We start from the raw sequence: 17189 nt of genomic DNA on the forward strand, positions 1-17189 counted from the left end.
TTCGGCTTCTTTCGGCTACTCGTGACGCGATAGATGCGACCGTCGGAAGCCTTTCGGAAGACTGTCAATCAAATAGGAACGCCCAGTCCCGAAGACCATACCCGGAAGCGGCGGAGAAGATCGCTCTCTAAAACGGTAAGTACTTCTTCGTTTTTAAAAAAACTAGCCGATTCCCCTAGACAAAATGAGCATGAATCTAATGTTAAAAAAAAAATTTCGGGTGAACTCCCGCTTTAAGGTCACCAATGTAAAAGGGAGAAAAACACCTGTAATCTGCCCCAAAGAAGCTCATTTTCTTTTTTGAACTTAGGGCGTTTTTCAGATGTTTTGCTTCAAGTGACAAAATGCTCAGATATGAACAGGTGCCATTGAAATTAATGGGATTATGCTTGTTGGGTGTTTTTCAGGCTTTTTTCAAGCATTTTAAGAGCGTTTTTGAGCTGAAAAAGCTCAGGTGTGAATGCAGCCTGAATTGTTAGTGTTAAAGATCACAATAGCTCTATAACAATACTGAAAAAAATATTAAAAGGGGTTGTAAACCCTTCCATATAACCAATGAAGTGTCTGGCCTCAGGTTATACAGGTATTCAGAGATTAAACAAAGCCTCCTACATAGGCTGTACCTCTTCATCTGCAGTCTCCCTTTCTCTACATCTGTTCAAAGTCCAGAATTGCTAAATCTTGTCTGAGCTGTCAGAAAACAGGAGGTGGAGAGATGAAATTATACACTGCAGAGCTCAGTGAGAAGAGCTCTGAGAGCTGACTGGAGGGAGAGACACACCCCCTTCACACAGCACACAGGAACAGAGATGAGACTGTCAATCACAGGCTGTGTGCTGGAGATCCCTCCCTGTCACTTTTTTCCTCCTGGTGTCAGAAAAAATTGTCAGAAGTGACTCTTGTAGATAGAAAAGGAATGAGCAACAGCAGACAGAAATGACACTTAGTGATCTGGATTGAGACAAGGTTTACAACCACTTTAAAGATAAGCAAAACAGTAAACATGTCTAAAATGCAGTACTGTATATGGACAAAGGATCATTGTTACTGGAAAACCCTAAAGGGAATACAGAAATATACAAGAGTGATGGCATGAAAAAAAAAAAGACCAAGTAGTCCAAGTCTGAGCATTTTTTTTTAAACTATAGATCTATGTTTGTCCCAGGCATGTTTGAATCCACTTACTGTTGACTGGCTCCCTGCCCCTGCTGGAAGTCTATTCCAAGCATCAACTACTCTTTTGGTAAAAGAATACTTTCTAGTTTTGAACTTTCCTCCTGCTAGTTTAATGTCATGTCCCTGTGTTCTTAATCTTAGCTTCGTATTGAAAATACTGCCCTCTTGAATTTTCTTCACACCCTAATATATTGAGTAATGTCTCAGCTTTCCACCCTCACCTGTTAATATCTCCATGGGGACATGGGAAGAGAGCTTTATTTTTCTTGTTGATCCCATTGGCAGTTGAATCCAATGTTATGGACACTATATAGGTGGTTTGTTACTTGTGTGGAGTGGAAGTGTGGTACAGTTACCATTGTTCTATAAATATTTCAATGACAATCCATTCAATTTACAGTTTATGTTTGAATGTCATAAAACTAGTGCCCGCTATTTGGATGAGACTATGAGACTCGGCTGATCACAGATACGAGTAAGGGGCCGCCCCCTTACCATGTGATAAGCCGTCAGCCAATGACAGCTGATCACATGATGTAAACAGAAGATTGGTAATCTTTTTTTTTTTTTTCACGCTGACAGCGTGTGGGAAAAGAAAGCTAATCACCGGCTTCTGTCAGAGCGATATCAGTCCCTCACATGGAGAGGCACTGCTATTACGCAGTGCCCACCAGTGCCACTACCAGTAACCACCAATGCCACCTACCAGTGCCCACCAGTGCCACCTATTAATGCCCACCAATGCTGCCAATCAATGCCCATCAGTGCCTCATTATCAGTGCCACCCATCAGTGCCGCCTGCCAGTGCCACCTATCAGTACCACCTCTCAGTGCAGCGTCATCAGTGCCCACCAGTGCCCATCAGTGCCACCTTATCAGTGCTTATCAGTGCCCATCAGTGCAGCCCATGAGTGCAGCCTCATCAGTGCACACCAATGAAGTAGAAAAATTACCTGTTTTCAAAATTTCAAAAATAAAAAACCCAGCAGTGATTAAATACCACCAAAAGAAATCTCTATTTGTGGGGAATTTGGGTACAGTGTTACATGACCGTGCAATTGTCATTCAAAATGTGAAAGCGCTGAAAGCTGAAAATTTGGCCTGGGGGTTTGAGTGCCCAGTAAGCAAGTGGTTAATAGTTAGCAAGGAAATGCGGGGCTAATCACAGAAAACTGGATTAATACAATGCTTAGCATATCAGATTACACACATATGAGTTAGAAATGTGAAATATTTCAAATAATAAAAATAACTTTGGATAGAGTAGAGGAGCGTTAAAGCCCTTGTCAGATTTATTGTCATCTGTGCTTGACAAGGAGGACTTCCCTTTATCTCCTGTCGTGTAGACTCAACAGGAAGTTGAATATGAAGAAAATACCTGCTTGGACAACAGTCAAATAAACAAAAGGACTATTTACCCTCTATTACTTTTCTGATGGCAGCTCAAAATGTAGGATTAAGGGCCAGTTCACACCATGGAAACACAGTCCTAATGAATTCCAGATTCCAGCTTTTCTGCATGCACCTTTTTTGATGCGTTTTTGATGCGTTCTAGTGCTTTTTTGGCGTGTTTTTTGATGCAGTGCAGTGTATCCCCTCCCCCCTCTTTTTTCTTAACCTTAAATGAGGACATATGTGTTCCAGTGCGTTTTTGGTGCGTCTTAGGCCTCGTACACACGACCAAGGAACTCGTTGGGCGAAACACATCGTTTTCCTCGTCGAGTTCCTTGTTAGGCTTGTTGAGGAACTCGACAAGCTTGCTTTGCGTACACACAGACAAGACAAAATCTCCTCGTTCTCAAACGTGGTGACATACAACACATACAACAGCAGGGGAAGTTCGATTCCACTGGCACAACTCTTGGGGCTGGTTTTGCTAATCTCACATGTTAAATAAAAGTTTGGCGATTTGCACTGTTACAGCTTGAAAAATGTGTTATCCCTAGGGTTGTCCCGATACCGATACCAGTATCGGTATCTGGACCGATACCGAGTATTTGCGGGAGTACTTGTACTCCCGCAAATACCCCCGATACCTAAATAGAATACTTGCCCCATAAACCCACCCCCCCGCCGCCGCAACGAATTCCGCCGCCGACCCCGTCGCATACCGCAACGCCACCGCCGCCACATGGGTTAAACAGCGTGCAGGGAATATCACAGCTTTCATTTGAATAGCTGTAGTATTTCCCGCCGCGCATAGACACTCCCCCTTGCTTGGGATCTGTCCAATCCCGAGCAAGGGGGAGTGTCTATACGCGGCGCAGCTGGGAATACTACAGCTATTCAAATGAAATTCAAATGAAAGCTGTGATGTTCCCCGCACGCTGCTTAACCCATGCGGCGGCATCTAGGTATGGGGGGATTGAGACTCCCGACTCCCGTCGAGGAAAAAGAGAACTTGCTCTCTTTTTTGCTCGTCGAGTTTCTCGTCAGTTTCCTCGATGAAAAACATACACACGACCGGTTTCCTCGGCAAAAAAGCTCTCCCACCAAGTTTCTTGATGGATTCTGCCGAGGAAACCGGTCGTGTGTACGAGGCCTCACAGCGTTCCAGTACAGTCCAGCCCCAGAAAAATGCAGCAGGTTCTACTTTTTTTTCTAGAACTGGAACGCACTGGAACTGCAAGCACTGGTGTGAACTATGCCATGGAGAACCATATAACCTACTTTGATGCAGGAAAAAAAGGCACTGGACTGCATGTGGTGTGAACTGGCCTCACTCTCATTTTTATTTGCAGTGACATGGTAAGCAGGACACTTAGAAAAATCCTATACGTATTAATATAGCCAAAAAATCACAGTTCCTGCCCATCAGGTGCTTCATTTTGAAAGTCTTTACAACATTCTTATACACATGCGTGCACACATAGCAGGGCCAGTCTTTCTGGAAGCAGATTAACATACTTATTAGGATTGTGAGGTAAAAAAAAAGAAACACATACACATACAAACACAGAGAAGTTACGAAAACCATGCAGAGAAAATGAAAAAAAAAAAAAAAAAAGGCCCTGCCAAACAAGATTGATAGCTGCTATGACTTTTATTTGTAACCTTGAGGCCAGGTACACACGGGCAAACATGTACGATGAAACCGGTCCGTCGGACCGTTTTCACCGTACATGTCTGCCCGGGGACTTCTGTACGATGGCTGTACTAACCATCGTACAGAAGTCCGCGCGTAAACAATACGCGGGGCGGCGATGACGCAGCGACGTGGGCGAGCCTGCCTTTTAAATGCTTCCACGCATGCGTCGAAGTCATTCGATGCATGCGAGGGACGGCGGGCGCTCGGACATGTACGGTAGGTCTGTACAGACGACCATACATGTCCGAGCGGGCAGGATTCCAGCGGACGGTTTTAAAACAAGTCCAGGAATATTTGCCCGGCGGGCAAATGTTTGCTGGAATTCTGCCCGCTCGCGCCTACACACGACCGAACATGTATGCTGAAACTGGTCCGCGTGTATGGGGCCTTAGTTGTGTAATATGCATTTTATTAATATCAATTATTTCTTTGATTACTGTTTATGCAAGAATGTGGGAAAGAACGAGGTTAAGATCTAGTATCATATTTAGGGATGCACCGAATGAGTGAGTATGAGAATCAATACTTTTCCTCAAGTGCTCGCCAATTATAATATACAATTACCGATATCTATTTTTTTTGTGCTGTGCGATTTGAGCCCATACAAAATAAATAGGCTCAAATCGCACTGCAAAGCATCACATGTGTTTTGAATAGGAATGCGGAGCAATTTCTGTCCAAATCACATGCGGTTTCCCACACTGCTCCTGTTGGAACCAAGGCTGAAGTCACCATGACAGGCCTGGGTTCACACAACGAGCGGTGTTGGAAACCACATTTGATTTGGACAGGAATTGCACCGCATTCCTATTCAAAACACATGTGATGCTTTGCAGTGCGATTTGAGCCTATTCTTTTTGTATGGGCTCAAATCGCACCGCACAAAAAAGGTATCGGTTTTAGGTACCGGAGCATTTGCACGAGTACTAGTGCAAATGCTTATTATCGGTACTGATACCGGTATCGGTGCAACGCTAATCATATTTTGAAAACCTCTATTGGCACAAACTGCAACATCGCCTAGCTGTTCACAGACATCCTGTAGAGTACAACTGAAGTGGAGCCTTGGACACTCCAAAGCATATAATTTAAACAATAATTCATATTCATTTTACAGCTGGCTCACGTCTCCTCAATTTCTTTCAAGACAGTTGAAAGGAACTTTAAACTATTGACAAGATGGCACTACTCTCCATCATGTTTAAATCAAATGTCCTCTGAGTACCCTCCCACCCGCTGGTGGGCTGCGACCTGGATGCCACCCATGCTCACATTTGGTGGACATCTTCCATTATACGACCATACTGGTCTGACATTAGAGCTCACATATCCAGAGTTCTAATACCTGACGATTCTTGGTTTGTGCTTTTTCCACTGCTCCCCAGAATCCATTAAAACTTACAAACGATCCATCATTCCCCACATGCCGCTAAGTCTCTGATTCCTATACTATGGAAAAAGCAACAAACACCTAATCTAAAGTCATGGTTGCAAACACTTGACCATATCTACACCATGGAGGACTTTACCGCAGAGCTCCACAATACCCAGTCATCTTTCACTAAAAGATGGGCATGCTGGTTGGCATTCAGGTCCTCCCCTCAATATGCAGAGCTTATGTCTTCTACTTAGAGCCTACCGCGCTCAGATGTTATGCCTATACTTTGGCCAATATTACCATCTACTCTCATTTTATAGTTGCTTACCACTCTTGATTATGACGTTATGATACATATATTGGCAAATGGGGACACCGTTATTTGGTCAATCTCCTCACCCTCCTTTTGCCCTCTTCTTTCCCCCTGCGTTAACTCTGTTCCCACCTTTTTCTACCTCTCCACTCTACCTTTCCCTTTCTACCGCCTACTGATATAGAGAAAAAATACATGAGATGATTTATCATACCATTACTATTTGTAAATGGAATATTCAACATATTGTCATTTCAGCTTTAGAGCCGGTTCACACTGGGGCGACCTGGGATCCTACTTGAAGTTGCCGTAAGTCGCGCGGTCGAGAAAATGAATGGAAGTAAATTGGAGCCGTCTTAATGTACACTACTGAAGTCGCTCCGACTACTTCAATCCAACTTCTAGACAACTTGTAGGCAACTTGTACCCATTGATTTCAATGGAAGTCGCCTCAGAAGTCGGATCCCATGTCTTAACTGAAGCAACAATACAGGAAGAGAACCAGGGGTCAAGTCCTGGGGAAAAAAGTGTGGGAACTCCCACCCAAGATACACCCCCCCACCAAAAAAAAAAAAAAATAATTATACGCTCATATGCATAATTACTAAACCGTTTTTTTTTTTTTTTTTTTCGATCCACTGTACCTTAGTAATCCTTTATGTTACTGGCCGCTTCTTGTATATGGATTCATCGAGTAGTGTGCGGGTATTCCGTCACTTCCTCTATGCCGCAATGTCTCCTGGGAGCTTTTGTCATTGTTCCCAGGAGACATTGCAGAGGTCTGCCGCGAGTTATCGCAGGATTTAGAAAGAACATTAAGCAAGTTCTTTGTAAATTTTTTTGTAATTTTTTTTTATCTTACTGCATTCTATGCAGTAAGATAAAAAGCCTTGAGTGCCAGCAGCTGCCCCAGCACCCCCTAGTATTTACCTGAGCCCTATCTCTCTCCAGCGATGTCCACTAATTCCTTAACCGTCTGGGACTCTTCTGATTGGCTAAGATACAGTAGCGCTGCCATTGGCTCCCGCTGCTGTCAATCGTAGTCAGTTAGCCAATCAGGAGAGAGAGGGGCGGGGAAGAACTGGGGCTCTGTGTCTTATGCCCTGTACACACGACTGGTTTTCCTGACATGCCAAAAGCCAACATTTTTTCCTGATGTGATTCCTCTCATTGTGCTTGTTTAGCACTATTCAATGTGAAATGTATTGCTGCTTTTAATAAAATATGTAACCTGAGATTTAATTCTATGCAGTTTCCTCCATTACTTTTTTAGGCATCACTACTGAGCTGAAGGATTGAAGAGAGAATTGTTTGTGGAGCATACATACAGGGGAACATTGAAGCATTGTCCAAAAAAGCACTTTTCACCATTCTTAAAGTAGAACTAAATTCACTGATTTAGCGGTTTCCCAGAACAGTTACATTCAAGGCATTTCTTAAATGATAACTGTCAGGCCTCGTAAACACGATAGGTTAAACAGAGGACAACGGTCTGATGGACCGTTTTCATCAGTCAAAACTGATCGTGTGTGGGCCCCATAGGTTATTTAACCATCGGTTAAAAAAAGCCAACTTGCTTTAAATTTAACCGATGGATTCCTAACCGATAGGTCAAAACTGATCGTTAGTAGGCACAACCATCGGTTAAAAATCCACGCATGCTCAGAATCAAGTCGAGGCATGCTTGGAAGCATTGAACTTCGTTTTTTTCAGCACGTTGATGTGTTTTACGTCACCGCGTTCTGACACAATCGTTTTTTTAACCGATGGTGTGTAGGCGGGACGGAACATCAGTCAGCTTCATCGGTTAACCAATGAAAACGGACCATCGGTCCGTTCTCATCGGATGGACCGATCGTGTGTACGCGGCATCACAGTTGCTTGTGCTCTCAACTTAACTACCAACCCAATAAATGGCTGATGTCATAATTGATTACACATGCAGTACCATGGCAAATGCAGATCAAACAAAGCCTTGGCAGCTTCCTTAGCTGTAAAGCAGGAGTCTCCAAACTTTCTAAATAAAAGGCCAGTATAATTTCCTTCAGACTGTGGGCGGGAGGGGGCAGACTGAGGCCAGTGGGAGCAGAATATGTCCTGGTGTAAGGGGAAATAAACAATGTCTCATCATTGGTGTCAGTTTTAGGAATAGTGCCCCGTTGGTGATGTCATTAGGAGGAATTTTTCCCCTTCATCTGTGCCAGTGGGAAGACATATGCCCACTTGTTGGTTTCAGTGGGAAGAATAGTGCCCCATTGTTGGTGCCAGTGGAAAGGATTGTGTCCCATTGTTGGTGTCATTGGGAGGAATTGTGCCCCTTCATTGGTGTCAGTGGGAAGGCGTATGCCCAATAGCTGGTGTAAATAGGACACATGCCCAATTGTTGGTATCAATTGATGGAATATTGCCCCAAGGCTGAAATAAAAGCAAGCAAAGGGCCACATCCTACCCCCGGGGCGCAGTTTGGAGACCACTGCTGTAAGTGCTAGTTCACACCAAATGCATTTCTGTGCGCTTTTTTGTGTGCACTAAAATCCATGCAGTGACTTCCATGTATTCCAAAGGCTCTAGTTCACACCAATTCAGTCAGTTTCTGCTGCAGAAAAAAAAACAGAGTGTGCTGCATTTTTTCCGCACAGAACTGTCCTGGCAACTAGTATATTGTATCAAAAACGCATTGGAACTGTGTGTGGTATGAACTGTAAGCAAAAACTGATCTGAAACATATCAAGAGTGCATTTTTGTGGTGTGAACTGGCCCTAATAAATGAACAGGGTTTCCATGTATTCCAATGGCTCTAGTTCACACCAATACAGTCAGTTCAAGTCAGATTCCGGTCAGTTTCTGGCTGGAAACTGACCGGAACTGACTGCATTGATGTGAACTAGAGCCATTGGAATACATGGAAAACACTGTGCATGCATTTTTAGTGCAGAAAAAAAGTGCACAGAACTGCATGTGGTGTGAACTGGTCCTAAAGGATAGGAGGAGGTTCTGCACAACTACATGGCTAAATTTGCATCTTACAGACATTGCATGTGATGTGAATCACATGCGATGTCTGTGATCGCAGTAGTGTGAACCTGGGCTCAAAGATAAGAGGTCAATATTAGCCAGTGAGTATATCTACAATAGAGGCAGAACTTACTGCATAAAAGTGACTGTCAGTATTGTATATGAATCTGTTTGATCTGGAATGATTTGCGATTTACAAGTGAAGATACTACAAATGAAATGTATTACAAGAGAGTGTTTGGGTATTAATAATGCCTAAGGGATTTGTGGACTTCTTTATTTGGATCTTTGGCAATTTTATTTATTTATCTATCTATCATGTTTCAAGGTCTATGGTATACAGTGCCTTGAAAAAGTATTCATACCCTTTGAAATTTTCCACATTTTGTCATGTTACAACCAAAAACGTAAATGTATTTTATTGGGAATTTATCATGTGATAGACCAACACAAAGTGTCACATAATTGTAAAGTGGAAGAAAAATAATAAATGGGTTTACAAATAAATATCTGAAAAGCGTGGCGTGCATTTGTATTCAGCCCCTTTGATAGAGTCCACCTGTGTGCAATTTAATCTCAGTATAAATACAGCAGTTCTGTGAAGTCCTCAGAGGTTTGTTAGAGAACCTTAATGAGCAAACAGCAACATGAAGGCCTAGGAACACACCAGACAGGTCAAGGATAAAGTTGTAGAGAAGTTTAAAGCATGGGTTAGGTTATAAAAAAATATCCCAAGCTTTGAACATCTCACGGAGCACTGTTCAATCTATCACCCGAAAATGGGAAGAGTATGGCACAACTGCAAACCCACCAAGACATGGCCGTCCACCTAAATTGACAGGCTGGGCAAGGAGAGCATTCATCAGAGAAGCAGCCAAGAGGCCCATGGTAACTCTGGAGGAGCTTAGAGATCCACAGCTCAGGTGGGAAAATCTGTCCACAGGACAACTATTAGTCGCGCACTCCACAAATCTGGCCTTAATGGAAAAGTGTCAAGAAGAAAGCCATTGTTGAAAGAAAGCCATAAGAAGAGCTGTTTGCAGTTTGCGGAGAGCCATGTGGGGGACACAAACATGTGGAAGAAGGTGCTCTGGTCAGATGAGACCAACAATAGGAGGGTTTAGTTCCACTTTAAAGTGGTTGTAAAGCCTACACGTTCTTTACCTTATTGCATTCCTTAAGGTTAAAAATGTTTAGGTGTCAGTATCACCCCCTCAGACCCCCTTTTACTTACCTGAGCCTTCATTCAATCCAGCGCCATTCACTTTTGCAGTTCCTCTTTTCTCTCACTTCCGGGTCTCACTGGCTTTGCTGGGGCAACGAGATCCATTGGCTCCCAGTGCTGTCAATCAAAGCCAGTGACGAGGGAGTGGGGGGCAGGACCAAGTCCCGCTGTCTGTGTCAATGGACGCAGCAGTGGGGCTCGGGTGCGAGCACGCATATGAGTGCCCCCCATGGAAAGCACAGAGGGGACAGAGGGGAGGGGCAAGGAGCGCCAGTAGGGGACCTGAAAAGAGGAGGTTCGCAGCCACTCTCTGCAATTCTATTGCACTGAGCAGGTAAGTATAGAAATGTTTGTTATTAAAAAAAATGTGACCTTTACAATCACTTTAAAGCAAATGTAGGCTTAAAACACTCAGGGCCAGATTCACAGAGGAGATACGACGGCGTATCTCCAGATACGCCGTCGTATCTCTGAGTTGCGCCGTCGTATCTATGCGCCTGATTCTTAGAATCAGTTACGCATAGCTTTCCCTTAGATCCGACAGGCGTAAGTCTCTTACGCCGTCGGATCGTAACTGCATATTTACGCTGGCTGCTAGGGGCGCTAGGGGCTGGCCGCTAGGGGCGTGTTACGTCGTTTGTGTAACTCGTCCGTGAATGGGGCTGGACGTAATTTACGTTCACGTCAAAACCAATATGTCCTTGCGGCTTATTAGGAGCAATGCACACTGGGAGATTTCCACGGACGGCGCATGTGCCGTTCGTGAAAAATGTCAATCACGTCGGGTCACAGAACATTTACATAAAACATGCCCCCCTGTTCCAAATTTGAATTAGGCGGGCTTACGCCGGCCGATTTACGCTACGCCGCCGCAACTAACGGAGCAAGTGCTTTGAGAATACAGCACTTGCCCGTCTAAGTTGCGGAGGCGTAACGTAAATCGGATACGTTACGCCACCGCAAAGATACGCCGCTGTACGAGAATCTGGCCCTCACTGCTTTATTCTGTTTGTACCACACCCAAATGTAGAAAAAAGCACAAGGGACACACTTGTGCTTTTTTGTATTTTGTTAGGTAAATTTAAGCGCTGAGTTTAGCAAGTTTTAAAAAATGACCATTTCTAGTTGCGTTATGGTCCATAAAATACACATTCACGTGCAGCATAATGTCCATAAACACATGTGTGGAAACGCACAACACTGCCATGAGCTGCCGATGTTCTTTTCACCAACGTACATTCAGAGCCAGATTTAGACCTTGGGGGGCCTGGGGCACTATACTTTTAGCAGGCACATGATAGAAAAAGTTTGTTTACATTCTCAGTGACAGTCTGAACACATGACACAACGTCATTCTGAGGCTATGCGTGCATGCGCTCAGTCTCAGCACTCTATGTGTGGTTCGTTTGAGCTGGCAAAATATGTTTTTAAGAATGATACAATATACCAGATCAGAGTAAAAACTATTAGGCCCCTTTCACATGTACGGATCCCGTGAGGATCCGTACATGTGTATCCGCTTCCTCAGCGGGGATCGCTCCGTTGATCCCCGCTGAGTCGGCAGATGACAGGGCGGTCCCTGCACACTGTGCAGGGACCGCCCTATCAGAACTCTGCTCTCCCCTATAGGGGGATCGGATGAACATGGACCGCCTTGATCTGCAGACGGATGGAAAAATAGGATTTCCCTCCGTCTGGAGAATCGGAGGATTGCAGACACTGATGAGATCGGGTGTCAGCGGATGTTCATCCGCTGACACCCGCTATCTCATAGGGATTAATGTATGTCCCTTTTTCATCCGTAAACAGATGGATGGAAAAGCGGACATACGGTCTGCAGGTGTAAAAGGGGCTACATTTAATAAAAGAAAGTCGTTTTTTATTATTATATATTTTATAATATTATTGTTTATTTTTTATTATTTTATATCATTTTTTATATTATTTTATATTAGGTTTGTATAGAGGGGGGGCCCAGGGCAGTTTCCCCTTTTGCCCCCTTATAAATCCAGCACTGCTTCCATCTTCTTATTAGTGGATCACTGTTTTCAGGTCTGTGACGTGGCCACAACCTGAATGAAGCAGAGGCATCGATTTGCTGCCTCTGCATGAGTGGCCAATCATCGTCTCTGCTTTTGCCCCCTTATAAATTCAGCACTGCTTCCATCTTCTTATTAGTGGATCACTGTTTTCAGGTCTGTGACGTGGCCACAACCTGAATGAAGCAGAGGCACCAGTGGCCAATCATCGCCTCTGCTTACACATACATTCCATTACCTCTTGTTTGGCAATCGCCTCCTATACCCAACCAAGGTGCTGCAAAGAAGGTGACAGCCAACAAGTGGTTAATGAAATTGTCCTGTGTCTGCACCACTGTGGGGGCACATTAGATTGTAAGCTCCTTCAGAACTGGGAGCCAACCGAACCTTCTCTTTGTGACGTTATAGCAAAAGCAATGCATAACAATCATGTGAATGAATGGACTGAATGAACACGGTTAGTGTAGCAGGTAAAGATAAAAATAAACGACTCATTGCAAATGACATAAATACATAATCACATGAAAGTGGCAAGGTAAGACGCACAATTTAGCAAGCATACAGTAATGAAAAAAAATTGTAATAAGTCACACAATCACAACAGCCCTTTAAAACAAAACACTGTATTATTTTGTTTTGTATTTTTTTTTTATATTGGTTGAACTAGATGGACTTGTTTTTTGTTTTTCAATTGGCGACAATTAAAAAAAAAAAAAAAGCTTATTAAAAAACAAACATCTTTCCTTTAAAAGCCACCTTGACGTCACCACCCCTATGTATTCTGCTGACACATTTTTTTTTTTTATTGTGAAAATCCATTTTCTCCCTCCCACCTTGTTCATCGCTATAGTGCAGATAAAAAAAAAAAAAAAAAGAATTGTGAGGTGCGATAGCGACGAGGAGCTCTATAGTAACACGAGAGCATGGAGCAGGAATAACACAAAAAAAAAAAAATGAAGGCGATCGCATCCTCTATAGAATCGGGGAGGCTGAAATGTCGACGCATTCGGAAAGGTAAAGCCGCGGAGAGAGGGCTTTGCATCCTAATTGGCAGACGTGTTCCATCGCATTGTCGTGGGCAATGAAGAAAAAAATAGGACAAAAAAAAAAGGAGGCACAAATAGCATTGTAATCAATTGTAATAAATGAAAAAACAACATAAATAAATACTATAAGACTAGGAAATAAAATAATCCTAAAAAAATAATACAAGACTAGGAAATTAAAAAATCTTAAATAAATAATACAAGACTAGGAAATAAATTAATCCTAAATAAATAATACAAGATTAGAAAATAAAAAAAAATCCTAAATAAATAATACAAGATTAGAAAATAAAAAAAAATCCTAAATAAATAGTACAAGATTAGAAAATAAAAAAATCCTAAATAATACAAGACTAGGAAATAAAAAAATCCTAAATAATACAAGACTAGGAAATAAAATAATCCTAAATAAATAATACAAGATAAGAAAATAAAAAAAATCCTAAATAATACAAGACTAGGAAATAAAATAATCCTAAATAAATAATACAAGACTAGGAAATAACATAATCCTAAATAATACAAGACTAGGAAATAAAATAATCCTAAATAAATAATACAAGATAAGAAAATAAAAAAAATCCTAAATAATACAAGACTAGGAAATAAAATAATCCTAAATAAATAATACAAGACTAGGAAATAACATAATCCTAAATAATACAAGACTAGGAAATAAAATAATCCTAAATAATACAAGACTAGGAAATAAAATAATCCTAAATAAATAATACAAGACTAGGAAATAACATAATCCTAAAAAAAAAAAATACAAGACTAGGAAATAAAATAATCCTAAATAAATAATACAAGACTAGGAAATACAAATAATCCTAAAAATTCATATGAAATCATGTTACCTTTTGGATGGTCTCCTCAGTCCCATGAGCTCAACAATGGGCACCGGGGTGGTGTGGCGGCAGCCCAGCCATCCAGGGCGGATGAGGATGAGGAGGATGAGGATGATGGAGCCCACAGATGCAAGACTAAGCGATCCCAATGATAAACAAGGCGATGTAAAGGAGGCAGGCCCCAAGAAGAGTCCAAGGATGGCCGCGATAGATTCCCCACAAATGCTGCACCTGTTCTGTGATGCAAAAAAAAAAAAAGGGCAAAAATAAAGAAAAAAGGCCAACGGTAGAAGCTGATATGTATTCCTCCAGTCCTTTAATAAAGGCGCCCGTCCATTATGAGCCTGCTGTGCCCAGATGTCTGCCCTGACTACAAGGAGAAGACATCATCATCATCCAGCTGTCAGAGCTGGAAGACGACACTGGCCATCGCTGAAGATGCAGGCAGGAGATAGGAGAAGAAGGAGGGCAAACACAATGCGGCTGTGTCGGCTCGGTTGCGTGAGGAGAAATGGGGGGAAAAAAAGAAAGAAACAGAGAGAGAAGATGCTTCGGTTTGTGCGGCTCGGTTATTTCATAGCCGTCCAGGGAGCCGAGCAGACGCCATAGCAAAAAAAAAAACCTCACACACACACAAGGCTGCAGCTTCGGCTGTCAGTGCTAGGGAACGGGGAAGAAAGGCACAGGGAGGAAAAAAATCAAGGCGGGGGAAGGGAGTTCATAGAGCCCACAAATATGGACTCGTGCGCCCCCTAGCACATGTCTGTGAAATATGGGGCCACTGATTTCATTTCTCTCACTAATAAGTCATCCCTGCTTTTCAGTCAGGTTGCTAGAATTGCAAATACACTACAAGGAAAACCTTGGTTTGAGAGCGTTTTGCAACATTTTGAAATACATTTTGACTTGATATACAAGCGATGTCTTGATATACAAGTAGCGTCACGTCACAAGTGAGTAGAAAAGAGAGACGCCTCTTCCCATACGGTGTACAATTTTCTCGTGCAGCTTTACCAAAACCTTATAATATGAGGTGAAACCTAAACGCTTTCAATTTGTGTGAGATCAGACAGGCCCTTGCACTAAAGTCGTTGGAGATAAATCTAAAGAAAATTGAATAAGGAAATTGTAGGGTGTATAGCCAGCGTAAGTGTAGCAGTATGGTTACATTTAACCACTTCAACCCTGGAGGATTTATCTGCCCAATGACCGGGCCATTTTTTGCGATTGGGCGCTGCGTTGCTTTAACTGACAATTGCGCCTTTAGTGCGACGTTGCACCCAAACAAAATTGACGTCCTTTTTTCCCCATTCTTTTGGTGGTATTTGATCACCCCTGCGGGTTTTTTTTTTTTGCGCTATAAAACAAAAAAAGAGCGACAATTCTTAAAAAACAAATCTCTTTCTCAGTTTATGTATTCTTCTACATGTAGCACTACCCCCGAAGGAGCTGCTGGTTTGTTTTGGATGGCATGTTACCTCTGGGTACTTGATGAGAGTTGTAGTAAATGGAATGTCCACACGACAGGTGTCTTTTCTGTGCTTTTATTACCCAGCCGGGCAGGGCCGTCTTTAATATGGTTTGGGCCCTAAGCAAACATTTTTTTTGGGCCCCCCTCCAGCTTATTTTGGGCCTGGCTGGTTCACATGTATGTTTTGGCGGCCCTCATTTGTGCAGGCACAGCAGCCCATTGATTTGAATGGGCTGCCATGCCTTCGTATATATAAAAAATAAAATAAATAAAGAAATATATAAAAAAAGTATTTTTTTTTTATAAAAAAAGGGGGGTTGTCATCCGGGGCCCTGGGGAACTACGTCCCCTGGGGACCTCTAGACCTCTAAAAAAAAAAAAAATTGTCCCTTTAATAAAAAAATAAATAAAAATATATTAAAAAAATATATATATTTTTTATTTAAAAATAAATAAAAAAAAGGGGGGTTGCCATCTGGGGCCCTGGGGACCTCCGGACCCCTAAAAGGGGGTTGCTTTGGGCCCCCAACAGTGTCAGGGCCCTGGGCAGCTGTTTGTCCTATTGTAAAGACGGCCCTGCAGCCAGGTAAAATCAATCAAACAATTAAAAGGTGAATGGATAGCAGAAATGGTGAACAGATTCAGGTGTATGTAGATGGGAAACAGTCCTGCTTCCAACGACACTTTACTTCACCACTCCAGCCGGAATGGGTTTAGCGCACCTGGACAGGCCTCTCTCACCGGCCTGGCAGCCAGAATGACACTCAAAACTTGGGGCTAAGTCTCTGCCACAGACCCTCCCAATGGTTGAAGAAACAAAATGGTACAGAATCCTCTCTATTAGATTCAGCACCCGGATCTCCTTCAGGTAGTTTTGGTTAGGTTACCGACTGCTAGGCGACTGCTGCTAGGCGACCGACGTCCAGCCTCTCAGTACCCAGTTTCCCGGTCCCCCATGGATAGTCAGGCCCCTATTGGAACACCAGCCTCTCTTGGCACTCCTCAGGCAGACTCTACACCGGACAGCTTCCTCCAACAGGACTCAGAAACAGAAAGAAACAGGCGCCACTTAGAAACAACTGCAGACTTTAATATGAAAGTAACATCAAAGCACTCACATGGAAGTAGTAGTATGCAGGCATGTGGATGAGGTCCTGGTGACAGCCAGTTCACAACCGCCATCTGTAGTCCCTTGTGGCTGTGGAGTCCATTCGCTGTGCTTAGCTAAATAGCTTCCTTTACCTTACTGCAGTCCTGGTTTCATGTCCTCATTGTTCGTTTTTTGCTTTGATGTTGCTGTAATTCCTCTCTGTTCTGGACACTTCCTGGTTGTCTGTTTCCTGATCACCACAGTACTGGGACATTTCTCACTGTGGTCACTAATCAAGGAGGTGTCTAAAACCCCTCAGCACCAATCCAGTTTCGTTTTGCAAAACCTTCACTGCCCTCTATTGGCTCTCTGGCTCTGTACATCAGAGAACCAGGAAACAACAGCAAAAACGAAACTAAACTGTAGGTACATTATATGATTGGTTTTTATCTATTTTTAATCATTTTTAAAAGGAATTAGTTAACTATTATGTCTCT

The 17189-nt window shown here is 42.8% G+C and overlaps 1 protein-coding gene across 18 annotated transcripts in view; it reads right to left on the reverse strand.

Moving 5' to 3' along the window:
- The window catches only part of ADGRL3 (adhesion G protein-coupled receptor L3), a 1059382-nt gene extending 1044575 nt beyond the window's left edge, over nt 1-14807 (reverse strand). For all 18 annotated transcript variants that reach the window (XM_040322560.1, XM_040322545.1, XM_040322548.1 and 15 more), the window contains exon 1: nt 14141-14807. The gene's annotated coding sequence lies outside the window, so the exon portion shown is untranslated. The remainder of the gene's footprint in view (nt 1-14140) is intronic.
- Between the last annotated feature and the right edge of the window lie 2382 nt (nt 14808-17189).

Source organism: Rana temporaria, chromosome 1 (assembly GCF_905171775.1).
Source record: "Rana temporaria chromosome 1, aRanTem1.1, whole genome shotgun sequence".
In the NCBI taxonomy this organism is placed as follows: Eukaryota; Metazoa; Chordata; class Amphibia; order Anura; family Ranidae; genus Rana; species Rana temporaria.